Source organism: Chlorocebus sabaeus, chromosome 12 (genome assembly GCF_047675955.1).
Source record: "Chlorocebus sabaeus isolate Y175 chromosome 12, mChlSab1.0.hap1, whole genome shotgun sequence".
In the NCBI taxonomy this organism is placed as follows: domain Eukaryota; kingdom Metazoa; phylum Chordata; class Mammalia; order Primates; family Cercopithecidae; genus Chlorocebus; species Chlorocebus sabaeus.
The window spans coordinates 5,270,582-5,290,135 of record NC_132915.1 but is presented as its reverse complement, the minus strand read 5'-3'; the positions used below and the strand labels follow the sequence as shown (position 1 = coordinate 5,290,135).

Sequence of the window (19,554 nt, the reverse complement as noted above, 5' to 3'; positions counted from 1 at the left end):
GTCTCCTCTACCCCACCCTGAGGAAGAACAGGGGTCTGATGTTGTGGGTGATGTAGGGGAACCCACGCCAAGCCAGTGAGCCAGGCTCTGTGCTGTGAAGAATTAGCCAGAAGCAACCTGGAATGTGATACAGGAAAGGCATTGGGGAAAGGTTAAGGATGCTTCAGCAGCACACTTCTTGTTCCCGAAATCACCCAGCTCTCAGGGGAACGTGGGGTTGCCTGGGTCAGGCATGAACCTGCCACTCACATGGAGACAGCAGGAGCACTGGGCCTGGAGCCACACAGCAGGGCAGGCAGGGCTGGGCTGGCATCCCTAAACCAACAGGGGGGTTTGGCCCCTTCCAACTCCCTCAGGAACACTCTTTCAGGAGGACTCTCCACCCAGCCCACCCTGGCCTTCATGTTTTTTGTTCGTTTGTTTGTTTGTTTTTGAGACAGAGTTTTGCTCTGTTGCCCAGGCTGGAGTGCAGTGGCACGATCTCGGCTCACTGCAACCTCTGCCTCCTGGGTTCAACCAATTCTCTGCCTCAGCTTCCCGAGTAGCTGGGATTACAGGTGCCCACCACGATGCCTGGCTAATTTTTTGTATTTTTAGTAGAGACAGGGTTTCACCATCTTGGCCAAGTTAATCTTGAACTCCTGACCTCGTGATCCATCCATCTTGGCCTCCCAAAGTGCTGGGATTACAGGCTTGAGCCACTGCGCCCAGCCTGCCTTCATATTTTTAAAAGGAGTTTCTTTCAAGGTTAGGTAAAATAAGGGAGGCTCAATTAGACTTAAACGTTTAACATCTTGCATTCCTGTCCTTGGTACATGGTGGGGTGAGGCCTCATGAGTGTTGGGGACACCACTAGCTTGTCTGTCCTTTCAGCATTGTTCATGGGGAAACTGGAGAGTGGGGGCTTTTTTTTCACAAATACGGAAATCGAGGCACAGAGGGGTTGAGTTATGAGTATGGGATCAAGATGTTCCAGGCTAAGCCCTCATCTCTCCCTGGTTTCCCCTTAGGCCTGTCCCTGTGAAGGCATCCCCTGGGCAACCCACTTTGCTCGCCAGAACCTGGGAGGTCTCCATGCCCTGCTGCATTGTTCCCTCCCACTCCCCTCCTGCTCTGAGGCTGGATCTCTCAGTCCCTCAGGAATTGTGCTCTCCTCTCTATTCCCATAGCCCCATCCCACCTGGCAACCCCCTGGGAGCATCCCCTCACCTCCACGCAGCTATCAGAAAACTCCCCTCTTCTTCCCATTGCCTGGGCACTGAGGCCTGATTTGAAGGCCCCAGGCTGGTGCACACGCCGCCCCAGGCTGGTACAGATGCCTCCCCAGCCTTATCCCACCACCAGCCGCAGAAAGGGCCTCTTTCTTTGCTAGGGACTCAGATCTGTGCCACCTGCCCAGGGGCCTGCAGGAAATCTGCCTGTGGGATTCCGGATCGCCCTGCCCATGGGTACCATCCTGGCTAGTTGCTTTGTGCAGTTTCCCCACTAACCTGCAGCTGCTGAAAGGGACTCACATGGCCTCTGCCCTGAGGTGTGGGTCACAAGGACTCAGGACCCAGTCTGCAAATGAACACGAGTAAGCCAACCCCAGATTGTCGAATAAGGTGAAAAACGCAAATCCAAGACGAAAGCGAATAAGGTGAAAAACGCAAATCCAAGACGAAAGCATTTTTTCACAGATAGGTTTGAGCAGGGTTCATTATTGGAGGTCTGGTCCCAGGTGTAGGGGAATGGGGCTCCATCTGGAGACCAGCGGCTGCCTCAGGATGCAAACTTCTTGGGCCTTCTCTGTAGAAGGCATTTGACAGACCAAGGGCAAGGAGGCCACTCAGCGACCAAGGGAAAGGGGCAGGAGCACCCAGAGGCCAGGCTGCAGAGGGGCCGCAGCCAGCAGTCAGCAGGGCCCCTGGCTGCGCCCCTGGGATACTCCACTGCTTTTTCTTTTTCTTTCCTTTCCCCTTTCCCCATGCTTTAGCTTAAGCAGCCTGGTGTGCTAAAACTATAACACAGGAGGCTGTAGGGAAGGCTGAGGCTCAGTGATAGATTGTCATTTAACCCTGTAAACTAAAAATAAAATCCTAAGCCCCCCAACAACTGAACAAACCCCCTCGTGGCCGAGGGCACCCCAGAAAAACCTTAAAAACTTCAGTTCCCAGCCGTGATGGGATGGGAGGTCAGACACACCTGGTTCTACTTCCTTCCTTTTGTAGTTTACACACAACTGAGTAGCATTAATCTTAAAACAGAGATCAGAAGACTGACAGAATAGACTCCGTGGCAATAAGATACCAAATTGTAAACAGAACCTGGCAAGTGTACACACCATACACTTAAAGAATAGACTATATTCTGGCTGGGTGCAGTGGCTCACGCCTGTAATCCCAGCACTTTGGGAGGCTGAGGTGGGTGGATCACCTGAGGTCAGGAGTTTGACACCAGCCTGACCTACATGGATAAAACCCATCTCTACTAAAAATACAAAATTAGCCGGGTGTGGTGGTGCATGCCTGTAATCCCAGCTGCTTGGGAGGCTGAGGCAGGAGAATAGCTTGAACACAGGAGGCAGAGGTTGCGGTGAGCCAATATTGCGCCATTCATGCCAGCCTGCGCAACAAGAACAAAACTCCATCTCAAAAAAAAAAAAAAAAAAAAAGAAAGAAACTATATTCTGATAGCCACAAGGTATTTTCTTTTTCTTTAGCAGCTAAACAGGCAATAAGCAATATTAAAACAACTGTAGCTCCACCAGATGCTGACTGACCTCCCCACCCCACCCCCATTCCACCAGTCATAACTGCAGCCTTGATTGGACAAAAGACTGATTCAGTAACTTTCTTTCAATAAGATCACTGACTATGTATGGACTAGCTCTGGCCAGTTTGCAGAGGCTGCCCACTTGCGTGCATTTGTGTCCTGAAAAGACCTTTTGGCATATAGAGCCTGACTGTAATAGATTTAAATGTTAAGGCTCCACCCCAAGGTGAACATGAGTTGCACGTTACACGCACCTTCCCCTCCCTTCCCCTCCCCTCCCCTCCCCTTCCCTTCTCTTCCCTTCCCTTCCCTTGAGACAGAATCTCACCCTTCCTTTCCTTGAGATGGAATCTCATTATATTGCCCAGGCTCATCTCAAACTCCTGGCCTCAAGTGATCCTCCTGCCTTGGCTTCCCAAAATGTCAGGATTATAGCTGCAGGCCACCATGCCCAGCACCAGCTGATTTTTTTGTGTTCATTTTGTATCCTGTAACCTTACTGAATTGGTCCGTTAGTCCTACCAGTTTTTAATGGAATCTTAAGGATTTTCTACTATAAAATCATGTCATCTGTGAACAGAACTAATTGTACTTCTTCCTTTGCAATTTGGATGACTTTTCTTCCTTTTCCTTTCCTAATTGCTCTGGCTAGGACTTCCCATACTATATTGAATAGAAGTGGTGAGAGTGGGCATCTTTGTCTTATTTCTAATCTTAGAGGAAAAGCTTTTAGTTTTTCACCATTGAATATGATGTTAGCTGTGGGCTTCTCATACATGGGCTTTATTATATTGAGGTAGTTTCATTCTGTTCCTGGTTTGTTGAGTGTTTTTATCATGAGAGCATGTTGAATCCTTTCAAATGCTTTTTCTGCATCAATTGAGATGACCATGTGGCTTTTGTCCTTCATTCTCTTAATGTGGTGTATTACATTCATTGGTTTTTGTTATGTTGAACCAGAGTTGCATTCCAGGAATAAACTTGGTCATGGTAATTAATCCTTTCAATGTACTGTTGAATTTCATTTCTTAGTATTTTGTTGAGGACTTTTGCATCAATATTCATCAGGGATATTGGCCCGTAGTTTTATTTTCCTGTATTGTCTTTGTATGGCTTTGGTATCAGGATAATGCTGGCCTTACTGAATGAGCTTGGAAGTATGCCTTCCTCTTCAATTTTTTTGGAAGAATTTCAGGAGGATTGGTTTTATTTCTTTTTGAAATGTTTATAGAATCCATCAGTGAAGCCATCTGGTCCTGGATGTTTGTTTGTTTGGAGGTTCTTTATTACTAATCCAATCTGCATACTCATTATTGTTCTTTCAGATTTTCTATTTCTTCATGATTCAGTCTTCCTAGGTTGTGTGTTTCTAGGAATTTACCCATTACTGTTCACAGTATTCTCTTACAGTCTTTTTTATTTCTGTGGCATCTCTTATAATGTCCCCTCTTTCATTTTAGTTTAGTCTTCTCTCTCTCTCTTTTATTTTGAGGCAGTCTATTTAAAAATCACAACATTTAGAAAAAAATCTATAAATTTAGACAGTAGAATAGATTTTTTTTTTTTTTTTTTTTTTTTTGAGATGGAGTCTCACTCACTTTGCTGCCCAGGGTAGAGTATAGTGGTGCGATCTCAGCTAACTGCAACCTCCACCTCCTGGGTTCAAGCAATTCTCCTGCCCCAGCCTCCTGAGTAGCTGAGATTACAGGTGTGTGCCACCACACCCAGCTAATTTTTGTATTTTTAGTAGAGATGAAGTTTCACCATTTCGGCCAGGGTTATCTCAAATTCCTGGCCTCAGGTGATCCACCTGCCTCAGCCTCCCAAGTGCTGGGATTACAGGTATGAGCCACCATTCCCAGCCTTCTTTTTCTTAGTTAACCTAGCTAAATGTTTGTCAATTTTTTTTGCTCTTTTCAAAAAACCAACTTTTCATGTTGTTGGTTTTCCTATTGTCTTTCTATTCTCTATTGCAGATACCTGTATGTATATAGATATCTCTTTATGTCTGATCTTTATTACTTCCTTCCTCCTGCTATCTTCAGTTTCAGTTTACTCTTCTTTTTTGAGTTTCTTGATGTGTAGAGTTAGGTTGTTGATTCAAGGTTTTTCTTTTTTAAAAAATGTACATATTTATAGCTGTAAAATTTCCTCTTAGCACTGCTTTTACTGCATTCCATAGGTATGTTATTATTTCATTTTTTTCTTTTATCCATTGGTTGTTTACGAATGTGTTGTTTAGGCCAGGTGCGGTGGCTCACTTCTGTAATTCCAGCACTTTGGGAGGCTGAGGCGGGTGGAGGGCCTGAGGTCAGGAGTTTGAGACCAGCCTGGCCAACATGGTGAAACCCTGTCTCTACTAAAAATACAAAAATTAGCCAGGCGTGGTAGTGGGCACCTGTAATCTCAGTTACCCGAGAGTCGGAGGCAGGAGAATTGCTTGAACTGGGGAAGTGGAGGTTGTAGTGAGCCTAGATCCTGCCACCATACCTGGGTGCCAGAGCAAGACTCCATCTCAAAAGAAAAAAAAGAAAAAAAAATGTGTTGTTTAATTTGCACATGTCTGTGGATTTTCATTGTGTTATTGAATTCTAGTTTCCTTCCATTGTGATTGAAAAAGATAGTTTGGGCCAGGTGCGGTGGCTCACACCTGTAATCCCAGCACTTTGGGAGGCTGAGGCGGGCAGATCACGAGGTCAGGAGATCGGGACCATCCTGGCTTACATGGTGAAACCCCGTCTCTACTAAAAATACAAAAAATTAGCCAGGCATGGTGGCACACACTTGTAGTCCCAGCTACTCGGGAGGCTGAGGCAGGAGAATGGCATGAACCTGGGAGGCGGAGCTTGCAGTGGGCTGAGATTGTGCCACTGCACTCCAGCCTGGGTGACAGAGCAAAACTCCATCTCAAAAAAAAAAAAAAGGAAAGAAAGAAAAAGATAGTTTGTGTAATTTTAGTCTTTGTGTGTTTGTTGAGACTTGTTTTATGTCTGCTATGATCTATCCTGGATAATGTTTCAGGTACACTTGAGAAGAACATATATTGTGCTGTTTTTGGGCACTGTGTTCTGTAATTGTTTGGGTCAACTGGCTGTAGAGTTGTTCAAGTTCTCTATTTTCTTATTGATCTTCTGTCTGTTTATTCTATTGGTTTATTGAAAGTGGGATATTAAAGTCTCCTAATATTATTTTGCTGCTATTTCTTCTTTCAATTCTACCAAAGTTTCCTTCATGTATTTAGGAGCTCTGAGGTTTGGTGCATGAATATTTATCACTGTTACATATTTTTGGTGACTTGACCTTTTTATCACTATATTCTGTGATAATAGAATTTATCACTATACTGAGTGATAAATATAGTGATTTATCACTATACTAAATAATAGTATTTATCACTATACTGAGTTCCCTTCCTTCAGATAAATGTCCAATAGTGCTATTGCTGGGTCATATGGTAGTTCTATGGTTTTTCTTTTTAAAAATTTTAGTTTTTTAATGTATTCATTCTGTTTTTCCTTTTCTTTTCTTTTTTTTTTTTTTGAGACAGAGTCTTGCTCTGTCACCCAGGCTAGAGTGCAGTGGCAAGATCACTGTTCATGCAGTTAGCTCCTGTTCTGCTTGATATTCATGAACATTTCAGCTCTCCATAAGATTCCTGAAAGTTTTTCCTCTATTCTAATATCATAATCTCCAAAGTTGTCAGAAACCTGCATTTAGGAGCACCTGTTAGAGTCCTATAGCTGACTATAAAAACCACCTTTTGGCCAGGCATGGTGACTCATGCCTGTAATCCTAGCACTTTGGGAGGGTAAGGCAAATGGATCACCTGAGGTCAGGGGTTCAAGACCAGCCTGGCCGACATGGCCAAATCCTGTCTCTACTAAAAATACAAAAATTAGCTGGGCATGGTGGTGCTTGCCTGTAATCCCAGCTACTTGGGAGACTGAGGCAGGAGAATTGCTTGAACCTGGGAGGCAGGTTGCAGTGAGCCAAGATTGTGCCAATGCACCCCAACCTGGGCAACAGAGTGAGACTCTGTCTTAAAAAAAAACAAAAAACAAAAAACTCACCTTTTAAAGAGGATTAAAACAAGACAACAATTGTCTGTGGATGACAGAAAGTCTTATGGTGCCACAGTCAAAGACACAATTGAAAAAGAAGTTTGTTATCTCTGTGGCTAAAATTGTTACCTCTAATTTTAACATAACAATTATCATTATTAGTGATAACATACTAAATTATATCATAATTATAGAAGTTTTGTGTAATTTTGGAACATGTACCAATAACACATTTATAAGGAGCAGAATAATGCTGTAATAAAACTCTGTTGTGCTTTTATTCCAATGTTCAATTTATGGAAAAACTGAATACTCCTTTAACTCTAGCCAATATGGTCACATACAGAATTTCTTTTACAAGATTAATTTTAACAAACAACTTGCTTTAACCTTTATCTTTATCATATATAATTTAAAACCATCCTTTAACCCTCTAAACTAGGCAAAAATATCCATATTTCTGTGCCTTCTTATAATCTTTTACCAAAATCACATTCTGCTTTTCCCACACACCTTACATGCAAACTGTTTTTCCAGTAGTGTCAAGTACACATTACACTGTTAACTCTTAGCAACTTTTACGTTTGGTGAAAAACCTAGTAAGTAAGCAATTCTAATTATGCACTAGGTTTGGAGCCTAGGACACCCAACAGAAATGCAGATAAGGTTTGACTCTTTCCAGCATGGATATGGGGATACAGTTAACTCTGTATGTCCCCAGGCCTTACCTAGCTGTAAAGCAGGCAAGTTGTACAGTTAAGAGTCGTGATCACCGTTTATAAAGCATTTTACAATTTGCACTGACCATCTACAGCATGCTTGGACTTTCTGACTTGACCTAAACATCCCTCTTTTAAACAACCAGTTATTTTACTTTGGGACAAGAATTTACCATACAAAATCCTTTTCATACAAAATCACTTTTCTTTATAAACTTCCTTACCAACAATACCTTTACCTTTATAACCTTTGAATTAGACAAAGTAATTTCCTTCTGTTAGGAAGTTATGGTTTGTACTACATGTTGCTGTATGGGTCCTGTGAAGCAGGGAGCAGACAAAGAGGTTACCTACATACTGTAGAAGGTATCCCCCCTTGAGAGATGCCTTGGTTATATTTTTGCTAGGGTTTGTCCAAATAAGTGTGGGCTATTTCTAAATCCCTGAGGTTGGACTGTCCAGGTTAAGGTTATTGGTTAAAGATTTAGGTAGCTTTCCCGGGAGAAATAGAGCTATTAGAGAGAAAGATGAATTCAGAGGTCAGGTAAATATTAAGCAAGCACCCATCTAAGGAAGTATATGTTTGCCCCAAAGAGGTGTAGGGTATTTAGACACTAGCAGGGACTGGTGGGAAAGTGGTAATTGGTCTCTTAAATAATGTTAAGGGGTGTGAATCTATTTTTTTTGGAAGGAGGGAGTGCTATTTGCCCACATTACCTGACTGCATTTGGAGAAGAATTGCTCAGAAGAGATTAGCACAGAGTAGGCAGCTCTTGAACCCAAAAGGGAAATGTATAATTTTTTTTGCTGCCTCCAGAGTCACCCTTGGCTTTGCCCTGCTAGTGCAAATGTCTGATTTGAAAGCCAGCTGGAGCAGAGAGCTCTCCAGCTCAAGGCCATCAAGGGCTGGGATTCTGTCCTGGGACCCCTTCAGCCTTCGAAGCAGTCCCATTTCCAGTGGCCAAGCTTTTGGCAGAGGGGGCAAACCATGTGAAGTTTCCTCCCTCTTGTCCCACTGGGGCAGTTTGCCTTCCAGTGGCCTGGCTTCCCACTCCAATGGCAGTTACCTGGAGGAGTGTCCTTAGGGCAACCTGGAGGAGGCTAGTGGGCTTGCAGAGCAGCCAGTAGTTAAGCCTGCCTCTGGTCCCTGCATTTCTCCTTTTCCTTAGCCCTGTCCTCCTTATTCTACTCCCAGTTATAAAAGACTGAGGAGGTGACTTTGAGGATTTCCTGCATAGGGACATTGGGTTCTGAGGCTGACTTTTGTAATTTAGTCCCAGTTAATTTTGAGGAAAAACAGTATTACAAAGAAAACCTAGTTTTTCTATTTTTGTTTGTTTGTTTGTTTTTTGACAGAGTTTTGCTGTTATTGCCCAGGCTGGAGTGCAGTGGCACAATCTCAGCTCACTGTAATCCACTTCCTGAGTTCAAGTGATTCTCCTGCCTCAGCCTCCCAAGTATCTGGGATTACGGGTGCCTGCCACCATGCCTGGCTAATTTTTTGTATTTGGTAGAGACAGGGTTTCACCATGTTGGTCAGGCTGGTCTCAAACTCCTCACCTCAGGTGATCCACCCACCTCAGCCTCCCAAAGTGCTGGGATTACAAGCATGAGCCACAGTGCCTGGACCATTTTTCTGTTTTAAGGTTTGGGGGATCAAACTTTTCCCACTTTTTGGGAATGCATCTGAGGGGTGTGTCCTGTGGTGTGGAGATATGATTACCCATCTGTGAAGACAGAACAGAGGAGAAAAAAGGTAAAAGGTGAAAGTAAGTCCCTTCTTACTTTCCTATTATCCTGAATAGGGCATCCCTCATTCATCCTTAGGGTTCCAGAATGGACTGGTCTTACTGTGTACCCTAAACCTTGGTCCCATTTCATCACAATTATCCACTTGAGAACAGAGGAGATACCAGAGTGAACAGCGGGCCCCCTGCTCATCCTTGGGGTTCTGCAATGTCTTACCTTGTACCCCTAACCTTGCCTTTGTCTCTGTTTTAGTGATAATCTATTAGCCTTTATCTCTGTCCTATGGGTCTCTTGTGCCTGTGGCTTTCAGCCGGCCTATATCCTTATCTCCATGACCTTATAGTGACTCTTGCTCGGAGCATTCTGGCAACAAAGTGATGATCTCTTTTCGCAGGGTCCCATTTCTCATGTTCTTCAAGTAGATGAGAAGCCTGTTTTTCAGCTAACTACCACAAGGGGGCTGACTCCCCTCCCTGCGAATATGACCTTGAAGGTCTTGATGCATGTTGAGAAGGATGTGGAAGTGATTAGAGAAATGGAGGCTACAGGAGGAAGTGGGAGGAGGCAAGAGGAATACTCATGGAAAACCTTCATATGCTCACAAAAATAGCAGCCCTTCCATTTGAGAGGGCGATGTTTATTTTCCCTCCTGACATAAACGAATAACCTCTGGAGGACTTGGCGCTTAGGGTAAGAACTTGTAATGGCAAAGGAAGAATGTTCCCTCCTCCCAAAAAGTGCTAACTCAAAAAAGCAAGTAGGCAGGGTCCTTAAAGGGCCACAGAGTGAGGCCCTGTGCCCGCAGACAAACTGCTTCAAAAGCCACTGGAAAACTTGGCCCTGGGGCATAACAGGAATGAAAAGCATATGGTAAGTCATAAGGAGCTGGCAGAGCCAGGGTTCCAATTAGTGTCTGTCCCGACCATGTGCCAGTAGTCAGGGGAAGGGTTAGAGGTCATCCGAGCTGGTAGGGTAAAACCAAGTATAAATCTCAGGGCGTATCCCCAAGGGAGCCTGTGTCTTTGCTGCCACACAAATGCAGCAAGAGCCATGGGTGCATGAATAACAGGGAGTGTGTGTTTAAGAAGTCAAGTGACATGCAAAGTGAAAACAAAGTGGCAGACTTGCCCCCAAGGCAGACAGTCCAGTGAGTGCACAAGCCATTTCAGAATACACACAGAGAAAACAGGAGAATAGGCAGTATGGGTTTTTGGAAAAGAACCAATTTTAGTTGAAAAAGCAGAGGAGGCCAGGTGCAGTGGCTCATGCTTGTAATCCCAGCACTTTGGGAGGCCAGGGCGGGTGGATCATGAGGTCAGGAGATTGAGACCATCCTGGCTAACACAGTAAAACCCCATCTCTACTAAAAATACAAAAAATTAGCCAGGCGTGGTGATGGGTGCCTGTAATCCCAGCTACTCGGGAGGCTGAGGCAGAAGAATGGTGTGAACCCAGGAGGCGGAGCTTGCAGTGAGCCGAGATAGCGCCACTGTACTCCAGCCTGGACGACAGAGCAAGACTCTGTCTCAAAAAAAAAAAAAAAGGCCGGGCGCGGTGGCTCAAGCCTGTAATCCCAGCACTTTGGGAGGCCGAGACGGGTGGATCACGAGGTCAGGAGATCGAGACCATCCTGGCTAACACGGTGAAACCCCGTCTCTACTAAAAAATACAAAAAAACTAGCCGGGCGAGGTGGCGGGCGCCTGTAGTCCCAGCTACTCGGGAGGCTGAGGCAGGAGAATGGCGTGAACCCGGGAGGCGGAGCTTGCAGTGAGCCGAGATCCAGCCACTGCACTCCAGCCTGGGAGACAGGTCGAGACTCCGTCTCAAAAAAAAAACAAAAAAAAAAAAAACAAAAAAACAAAAAAAAAGAAAAAGAAAAAAAAAGAAAAAGCAGAGGAAACAACAGACATTGCATAGTGTTAGGCTTTAGCCCTGCCACTCTCGTGAGCCTCCTGTCTAGGAGGGCCATGGGTGCCTCAGTTCTACTCAGTGCAGACTCCAAGGTCCCTTCTCTCTGACTTGAGAGATTCAAGTGCTCCATTTAACCTTTGACTTAGGGTGATTCTGCACTGGCATGCTTCCAGGGAGTTACATTCCTTCTCCCCTGATTCTTTTGTGTGGTGGGCTGTCTGCATGCCCAGTGGCCCGCCAGCACTTGGGAGGGGCCGTATGCATCGTGTGTTTACTGGAGTTGTGAGCATGCTCACTTGAGACGTTCTTCCTGTACCAGTCAAGAGTTCCTAGAAGGTCATATACCAACTACACTCCACCATTTCGCCCCTTAGTGCGCATGCATGAGCCCATTTATCCAACTCCTGAGATCTTATCAGGAAGTTGATTACCTGTTTCAAGTTTTTCTATCTATCTGGAGACTGCCTTTCCCTGGTGCTGGCTGCTACCAATTATTATTTTAGAGAGGCTGTTTAGCAACCACCTGACCAATGCAGGATTTTTTGCTCCTTAGTTCAGCTAAAATCCGGGTTCTTGTCTCATTACCAGGAAAACTTAGGCACGAGGACACATTGAAGGGTGAGCAGGGCGGATTTATTAGGCAAAAAGAAAGCTCTCAGCAAAGAAAGAGGGGGTCCTGCCAACAGGCTACCACCTCACAGATTGAATACTAGGCCACCACACACTAGTTGAAGAGGCCAGGCTCCTCCCCTGCATGAGGCATGAATTCCTGGTAGCTCCACCCCACTTCCCCAGTGCCTGTGGGCCTCCAGTCCATTGCGGGCATGCCCAGGCAAGACCCTGCGCAGGTTCCCTTACCTACACAAAATCATCTGGCATAGGCCAGGCGTGGTGGCTCACACCTGTAATCCCAGCACTTTGGGAGGCTGAGGCGGGTGGATCGCAAGGTCAGGAGATGGAGACCATCCTGGCTAATATGGTGAAACTCCATCTCTAATAAAAACACAAAAAAATTTAGCCAGGCGTGGTGGTGGGCACCTGTAGCCCCAGCTACTTGGGAGGCTGAGGCAGGAGAATGGCGTGAACCCGGGAAGCGGAGCTTGCAGTGAGCCGAGATCGCACCACTGTAGTCCAGCCTGGGCAACAGAGCAAGACTCCGCCTCAAAAAAAAAAAAAAAAAAAATCTGGCATAAACGCTTGCGGAGCAGATTGGAGATTCTCCAGGGACCCTTTCTTATCTGCCTCCTGCATCTATTAAGACCATCACTGATGATGGTCACCCGATATTCCTGGTGTGGCGGGGAGCCTGCTGCCCTGCTCGTGTCTGCCTGACTACCTACCTTAACGCTAATCTGCCATGTTGACTTCTGATTAATCATAGTTCCAGGAATGCCTCTAAGATTTCTATCTTATTACTGTTCCTTGTATAAGAGCAAGTATTTATTGTAAATCTTACCCTTAGGTCATGACAACTTTGATGTTATCATAAACACATATTTACCATAAATCCTGCTGTTACGCTATGATAAATACAATATTCTTGACTTTCCCCAAGGGGTTGATTTCAGTGTCCTACACATTCCTTCTGAAGCATCGTATACCCTTTCCCTATGGCATATAAGTCCTGGGTTTGGGGGTTGATAGTGTGAGGATCTACCTGTTTTGTGGCCACTCAAGACACATCTCCTGTCTGTAACTTCCCCAATAAATCACCCCCTGCTGAGAAACTACATTAGTCTGCCTTGTTCTTTGGTTCCTCAACTCCTTCAGCATTTGGGGGTCTCTGCATGCACAGCCCTTTCATGAAACATTATCTGCTTCAATTTCTTTCATCAGTGTTTTTTTGTTTTGTTTTGTTTTGTTTTTGAGATGGAGTCTTACTCTGTCGCCCAGGGTGGAGTGCAATGGCTCAGTCTAGGCTCACTGCAACCTCTGCCTCCCAGGTTCAAGCAATTCTCCTGCCTCAGCCTCCCGAGTAGCTGGGACTACAAGTGCGTGCCACCACACCCAGATAATTTTTGTATTTTTAGTAGAGACAGGGTTTCACCATGTTGGCCAGGCTGGTCTCAAACCCCGACCTCTTTTTTTTTTTTTTTTCTTTTTGAGACTGAGTCTCTCTCTGTCACCCAGGCTGGAATGCAGTGTTGCAGTCTCAACTCACTGCAAGCTCTGCCTCCCGGGTTCACGTCATTCTCCTGCCTCAGCCTCCCGAGTAGCTGGGACTACAGGTGCCCATCACCACATCCAGCTACTTTTTTTGTATTTTTATAGTACAAACGGGGTTTCACCATGTTAGCCAGGATGGTCTCGATCTCCTGACCTTGTGTTCTGCCCACCTCGGCCTCCCAAAGTGCTGGGATTGAAGGTGTGAGCCACCGCACCCGGCCTCATCAGTGTTTTTTTAGTTTTCTTTTGTAAACCAAAAAGTATCTGAGACTGGTCTCAATCAATTTAGAAGTTTATTTTGCCAAGGTTGAGGTTATGCTTGGAAGAAATAAACATGGAATCATAGAAAAACAGTTTGTGGCCTGTGCCTTTCTCCAAAGAGGACTTTGAAGGCTTCAGTATTTAAAGGGGAAAAGTGGGCTGGAGGGGAGAAAGGGAGGGTGTGTTAATCCACATGTTGCAAGAGAAAAGAAGCTGGTAGGGGAATAGTCAATTATGTATTCATCTGGTGCTCAGTAAATCGGCACTTTACACAAGATGGGGTAAACATAGGGCAGCCACCTGTGGAGATATTTAACCTTTCATCTATAGCTGTCTGCTTAGGAACAAAAGGAAAGGCAGTTTCTTGCATGACTCAGCTTTCAGCTTAATTTTTTTCTTTTGGCATCATGAATTGGGGTCCTGAGTTTTTGTTTTCCTTTTGCACCTTGTAGAGGTTTTTTTTTTTATCTCCTTCGTTAAATTTATTCCTAGGTATTTATTTTTCAGTTATTGTATATGAGATTGCCCTCTTGATTTCTTTTTCAGCTAGTTTGTTGTTTGTATGTAGAAACACTACTGTTGTTCATATATTGATTTGGTGCCCTGCAACTTTATGAAATTTATCAGTTCTAAGAATTTTGTGCTAGAGTATAGGTTTTCCTATATATATAAGATCACATCAGCTAGGTGTACTGGCTCACACCTGTAATCCCAGAACTTTGGGAGGCTGAGATGGGAGGATTGCTTGAGCCAAGGAATTCAAGACCATCTTGAGCAACATAGTGAGACCTTGTCTATACAAAAAAAATAAAAAAGTTAGCTAGGCATGGTGGTGCAGGCAACAAAGTGAGGTCCTGTATCAAAAAAACAAAAAAGATTATATCATCTGCAAACAGGGACAATTTGATTTCCTCTATTCTCATTTGGATGCCTTTTATTTCTTTCTCTTGCCTAACTGTTCTGGCTGAAACTTCCAGTACTATGTTGAATAATAGTGGGGAAAGTGGGCATCTTTGTTTTTTTGCAATTCTTAGAGGAGAAGCTTTCAGCTTTTCTCATTCAGTAAGATGTTAGCTGTGGGTTTCTCACATATGGGCTCTATTATTTTGAGGTATGTTTCTTCTATACCTAGTTTGTTGAGGGCTTTTATAATAAACGGATGCTGAATTTTATCAAATGCTGTCTCAGCATATATTAAAATGATCATATGGTTTTTGTTCTTAGTTCTCTGAATGTGATGTATTACATTTATTGATTTGTGCATATTGAACCATCCTTGCATCCTGGGATAAATCCCACTTGATTCTAGTTTATCTTTTTCATGTGCTGTTGGATTTCGTTTGCAGGTATTTTGAGGATTTTTTCATCTATTTTCATCAGGGATATTGGCCTGTAGTTGTCTTTTTAGTTGTGTCTTTTCCTGGTTTTCGTATCAAGGTTTTGATGACCTTATAAAATGAGTTAGGAAGAATTTCCTCTGCTTCAATTTTTTGGAATAGTTTGATAATTGGTATAAATTGTTCTTTATAGGTTTAGTAGAATTCAGTGGTGAACCCATTGGGTCCTGGACTTTTTCTGTTTGGAGATTTGTTTGTTTCTGAGACAGAGTCTCACCCTGTCACCCATGCTGGAGTGCAGTGACGCAATCTTGGCTCACCACAACCTCTGCCTCCCTAGCTCAAACTATTCTCCTGCCTCAGCCTCCCGAGGAGCTGGGACTGCAGGCACCCACCACCACACCCAGCTAATTTTTATATTTTTTGTAGAGATGGGGTTTCCCCATATTGCCCAGGCTGGTCTCAAACTCCTAGGCTCAAGTAGTATGCCAGCCTTGGCCTCCCACAGTGCTGAGATTACAGGTGTGAGCCATTGTAAGGGCTGCCTGGCCCTTAAATTTCATTCTTAATTTCTTCCTTCATCCATTGGTCATTCAGGAGCATGTTATTTAATTTCCGTATATTGATATAGCATTGAATGTTTCTCTTGTTATTGATGTCTGGTTTTATTCCATTGTGGTAAGATAAGATACCTAATATAATTTTGATTTAAAAAAATTTTGAGGCTTGTTTTGTGTCCTAATATATTGTCAGTCCTGGAGAATGTTCCATGTGTTCATGAGAAAAATGTGTATTCTGCAGTTGTTGGGTGAAATGTTCTGTAAGTGTCTGTTTGGTCCATTTGTTCTATGGTGTAGTTTAAATCTGATGTGTCTTTGATTTGCTGTCTAGATGATCTATCTAATACTGCGAATGGGGTGTTGAAGTCTCTAACCATTATTGTGTTGGAGATCTATCTTTCCCTTTATATCTAATAATATTTGCTTTCTATATCTAGGTGCTCTAGTATTCAGTGCATATATATTTATAATTATATTCTCCTCCTGAATTAATCCCTTTATTATGTAATGTCTTTCTTCATTTATTTTTATAGTTTTTGACTTGAAGTCTTCTTCATCTGATATAAGTATAGCTACTCCTGCTTGTTTTGGGTTTTGGTTTACATCGACTATGTCTTTTCACCCTTGACTTTCAGTTTATGTGTATCTTTACAGGTAAGGGGAGTTTCTTGTAGACAGCATATAGTTGGGTCTTGGTTTTTTGATCCATTCAGCTAGTTTATCTTTTAAATGGAGGAATTTAATCTGTTTACATTCAAGATTATTATTGATTGGTGAGAACTTAACTCCTGTCATTTTATTGATTGCATTCTGGTGGTTTTGTATATCTTTTGTTACTTACCTCCTCTCATTATTTATTTTTGTAGTTGAGTGGTTTTCTGCAGTGATAAGGTTTGATTCATTTCTTTCCTCCTTTGTGTATCAGCTTTATCAGTGAGTTTTATAGTTTTACATGTTCTCACGATGGTGTTTATTGTCTTTTCACTTCCAGATATAAGACTGTCTTGAGCATTTCTTATAAGACTGGTCTAGTGGTGATGAATTCCCTTAGTTTTTGCTTGTCGGTTAAAGATTTTATTCCTCCTTCCTTTCTGAAGAATAGCTGGGAGGATTGCTTGAGCTCCTCCTGGGTTGGAATGGCAGATTGTTCTTTTAGCTGAAAGCGTGGCAGTGAGGGTTGGTTTCCCTGCTGTGCAGGAACAGAGTCACAGCTGATCCTGGGCCCAAGCTCTATGCAGCTGGGGCTGTGGCATTCAACCACTCATGTGGTCTTTGTGGAATGGAGATGGAGCCCCAGTGCTGGAGAGGTACAGTAGCTACTGCCTGGAGCACTCTGGAGGTGGCTCTGGTCTTAGGATGGTGCCATGCCACAGCAGCCTGCTTCACAGTGGGTGCTTGGGGGGGTGGGATGTGTATACTTTGTGATCCTAATCTGGGCAACGTAGCTGTGTGAATTCTCACAGCTCTCCAAACTGGGCTTGGGGCTTGCAAGGAATGTGGGATTCTCTCGTGTTGTACTTTTTCCCTGCAAAGGAATGTCCCTCTTGACTCTGGATAGATGCTATCTGGTTGGAGGGAGATGGGACCACTAGAGGCTGGGTGCCTCCACACTGTTCTCCCAGTCATCACAGGTGCATCTCTACTCCACCACTCACTCCAGCGCCAGCCAAATCTTAGTTTTTTGTGCCTTAGTCTTTTCCTGAGATAAGGGGAATGCCAGGTGTTTCTACTCAGCCATCTTACTGCTGTCACCCTCCTTCTTTTTTTGGTACAAGGTCTCACTATGTTGCCCAGGATAGCCTCAAACTTGTGGGCTTAAGTGACCCACCTCAACCTCCTGAGTAAGTGGGACTATAGGTGTACACCATTGCATCCAGCCTTGTAACAGTTTTTGCTGTAAAGTCTATTTTATCTAAGTATGGCCACTCCTGCTCTCTTTTGGTTACCATTTGAACGAAATATCTTTTTCCATCCTGTCACTTTAAGTCTGTGTGTGTCCTTATATCTAAAGAGAGTCTCTTGTCAACAGCATATAGTTGGAGGCTGTTATTTTTAATCCATTCAGCCACAATTTTTTTTTTTTTTTTTTTGAGATGGAGTCTTGCTCTATTGCCCAGGCTGGAGTGCAGTGGCACAATCTCAGCTCACTGTAACCTCCGCCTCCTGGGTTCCAGTGATTCTCCTGCCTCAGCCCCCTGAGTAGCTGGGATTACAGGTGCGTGCCACCATGCCCGGCTAATTTTTGTATTTTTAGTAGAGACGGAGTTTTACCATGTTGGTCGGGCTGTTCTCAAACTCCTGACCACATGATCCCCCCACCTTGGCCTCCCAAAGTGCTGGGATTACAGGCGTGAGCCACCATGCCCAGCCGCCAATATGTCTTTTGATTGGCAAGTTTAATCCATTTACATTTAAAGTAGTTACTGATAGGAAAGGACCTACTACTGCCATTTGGTTGTTTTCTGTATGTCTTATAGGTTTTTTGTGTCCCTCCTTTACTCTCTTACTGCCTTTCTTTGTGTTTCATTGATTTTTTTGTAGTGATATGGTTTTATTTCCTTCTCATTTCCTTTTTAATCTATAGATATTTTATTTGTAGTCACCATTGCAATTACGTAAAACATTTTAAAGTCATAGCATTCTATTTTAAACTAATAACAACTTCAATCACATGCAAAAACTCTTTTACAATTTCACTTCCCTCTCCCTGCTGTTATTGATATCATGAGTTCATCTTTATTTATTCGTATAGATTTAAATGTTTAAACGTTTTTGTAATTTAAATTCTATGCACCACAAGGACAATAGTACAAATTATCGTATTTATCCATGTGTTCACCTTTACTAAGAACCTTATATTATCATGTGGTTTCATGTTGCTTTTTACCATCCTTTTGTTTCAACATAAAGGACCCCCTAATCTTTTTTTATTTTAGAGCAGATTTAATGGTAAAAAACTCCCTCAGCTTTTGTTTAACTGGAAAAGTGTTTATTTCTCCTTTTTTTTTTTTTTTTTTTTTTGAGACGGAGTCTCACTCTGTCACCCAGGCTGGAGTGCAGTGGCCGGATCTCTGCTCACTACAACTCCGCCTCCCGGGTTCCCGCCATTCTCCTGCCTCAGCCTCCTGAGTAGCTGGGACTACAGGCGCCCGCCACCTTGCCTGGCTAGTTTTTTGTATTTTTTAGTAGAGACGGGGTTTCACTGTGTTAGCCAGGATGGTCTCGATCTCCTGACCTTGTGATCCGCCCGTCTTGGCCTCCCAAAGTGCTGGGATTACAGGCTTGAGCCACCGCGCCCAGCCTATTTCTCCATTTTTGAAGGACAGTTTTGTCAAATAGAATATTCTTTGTTGACAGTTGTTTTTTTTCCTTTGAGCACTTTGAATGTATCCTCCCTCTACCTTCTGGTTTACAAAGTTACCACTGACAAATCCTCTGATAATCTTATGGAAGACCCCTTATATGAGACAAATTACTTTTGTCTCACTGCTTTCAAGATTTTCTTTGTATATTTGACTTTAGACAGTTATATAGTGTCTTGATACGGTTCTCTGTTGATTTACTCCAGTTGGAGGTCTTTGAGATTCTTGAATTTTTAAGTCCATTGCTTTCCTCAAATTGGGGAAATTTTCAGCCATTATTTCTGTAAATAAACTCTTTGCCCCTTTCTCTCTCATCTCCTTTGGAACTTACATGTGCATATATTGATCTACTTGATAGTGGTCCCGTACATCCCTTAGGCTCTCCTTGCTCTTCTTTTTTTTTTTTCTTATCTGACTCTCTGATTTCAAATGACCTCTCTTCGAGTTTGCTGACTTTTTCTTCTGCCTGATCAAGTCTGCTATCAAACCCCTCTTAAAAATTTATCGGTTCAGTTAAAGTGTATTTCAGCTCCAGAATGTCTGGTTTGTCCTTTTTAATAGTTTCTGTCTCTTTGTTGATATTCTCACTTTGTTCATGCATCATTTCCTGATTTTGTTTTTTAGTCATCTGTCTGTTCTCTTTTATCTCATTGAGCATCTTTATGACAACTAT

General features: G+C 43.4%; 1 protein-coding gene across 9 annotated transcripts in view; it reads left to right on the top strand.

The window, feature by feature from the left end:
• FGD3 (FYVE, RhoGEF and PH domain containing 3) overlaps nucleotides 1-19,554 on the top strand; it is an 85,552-nt gene that overhangs the window by 32,540 nt on the left and 33,458 nt on the right. The gene's annotated exons all lie outside the window — the stretch shown is intronic.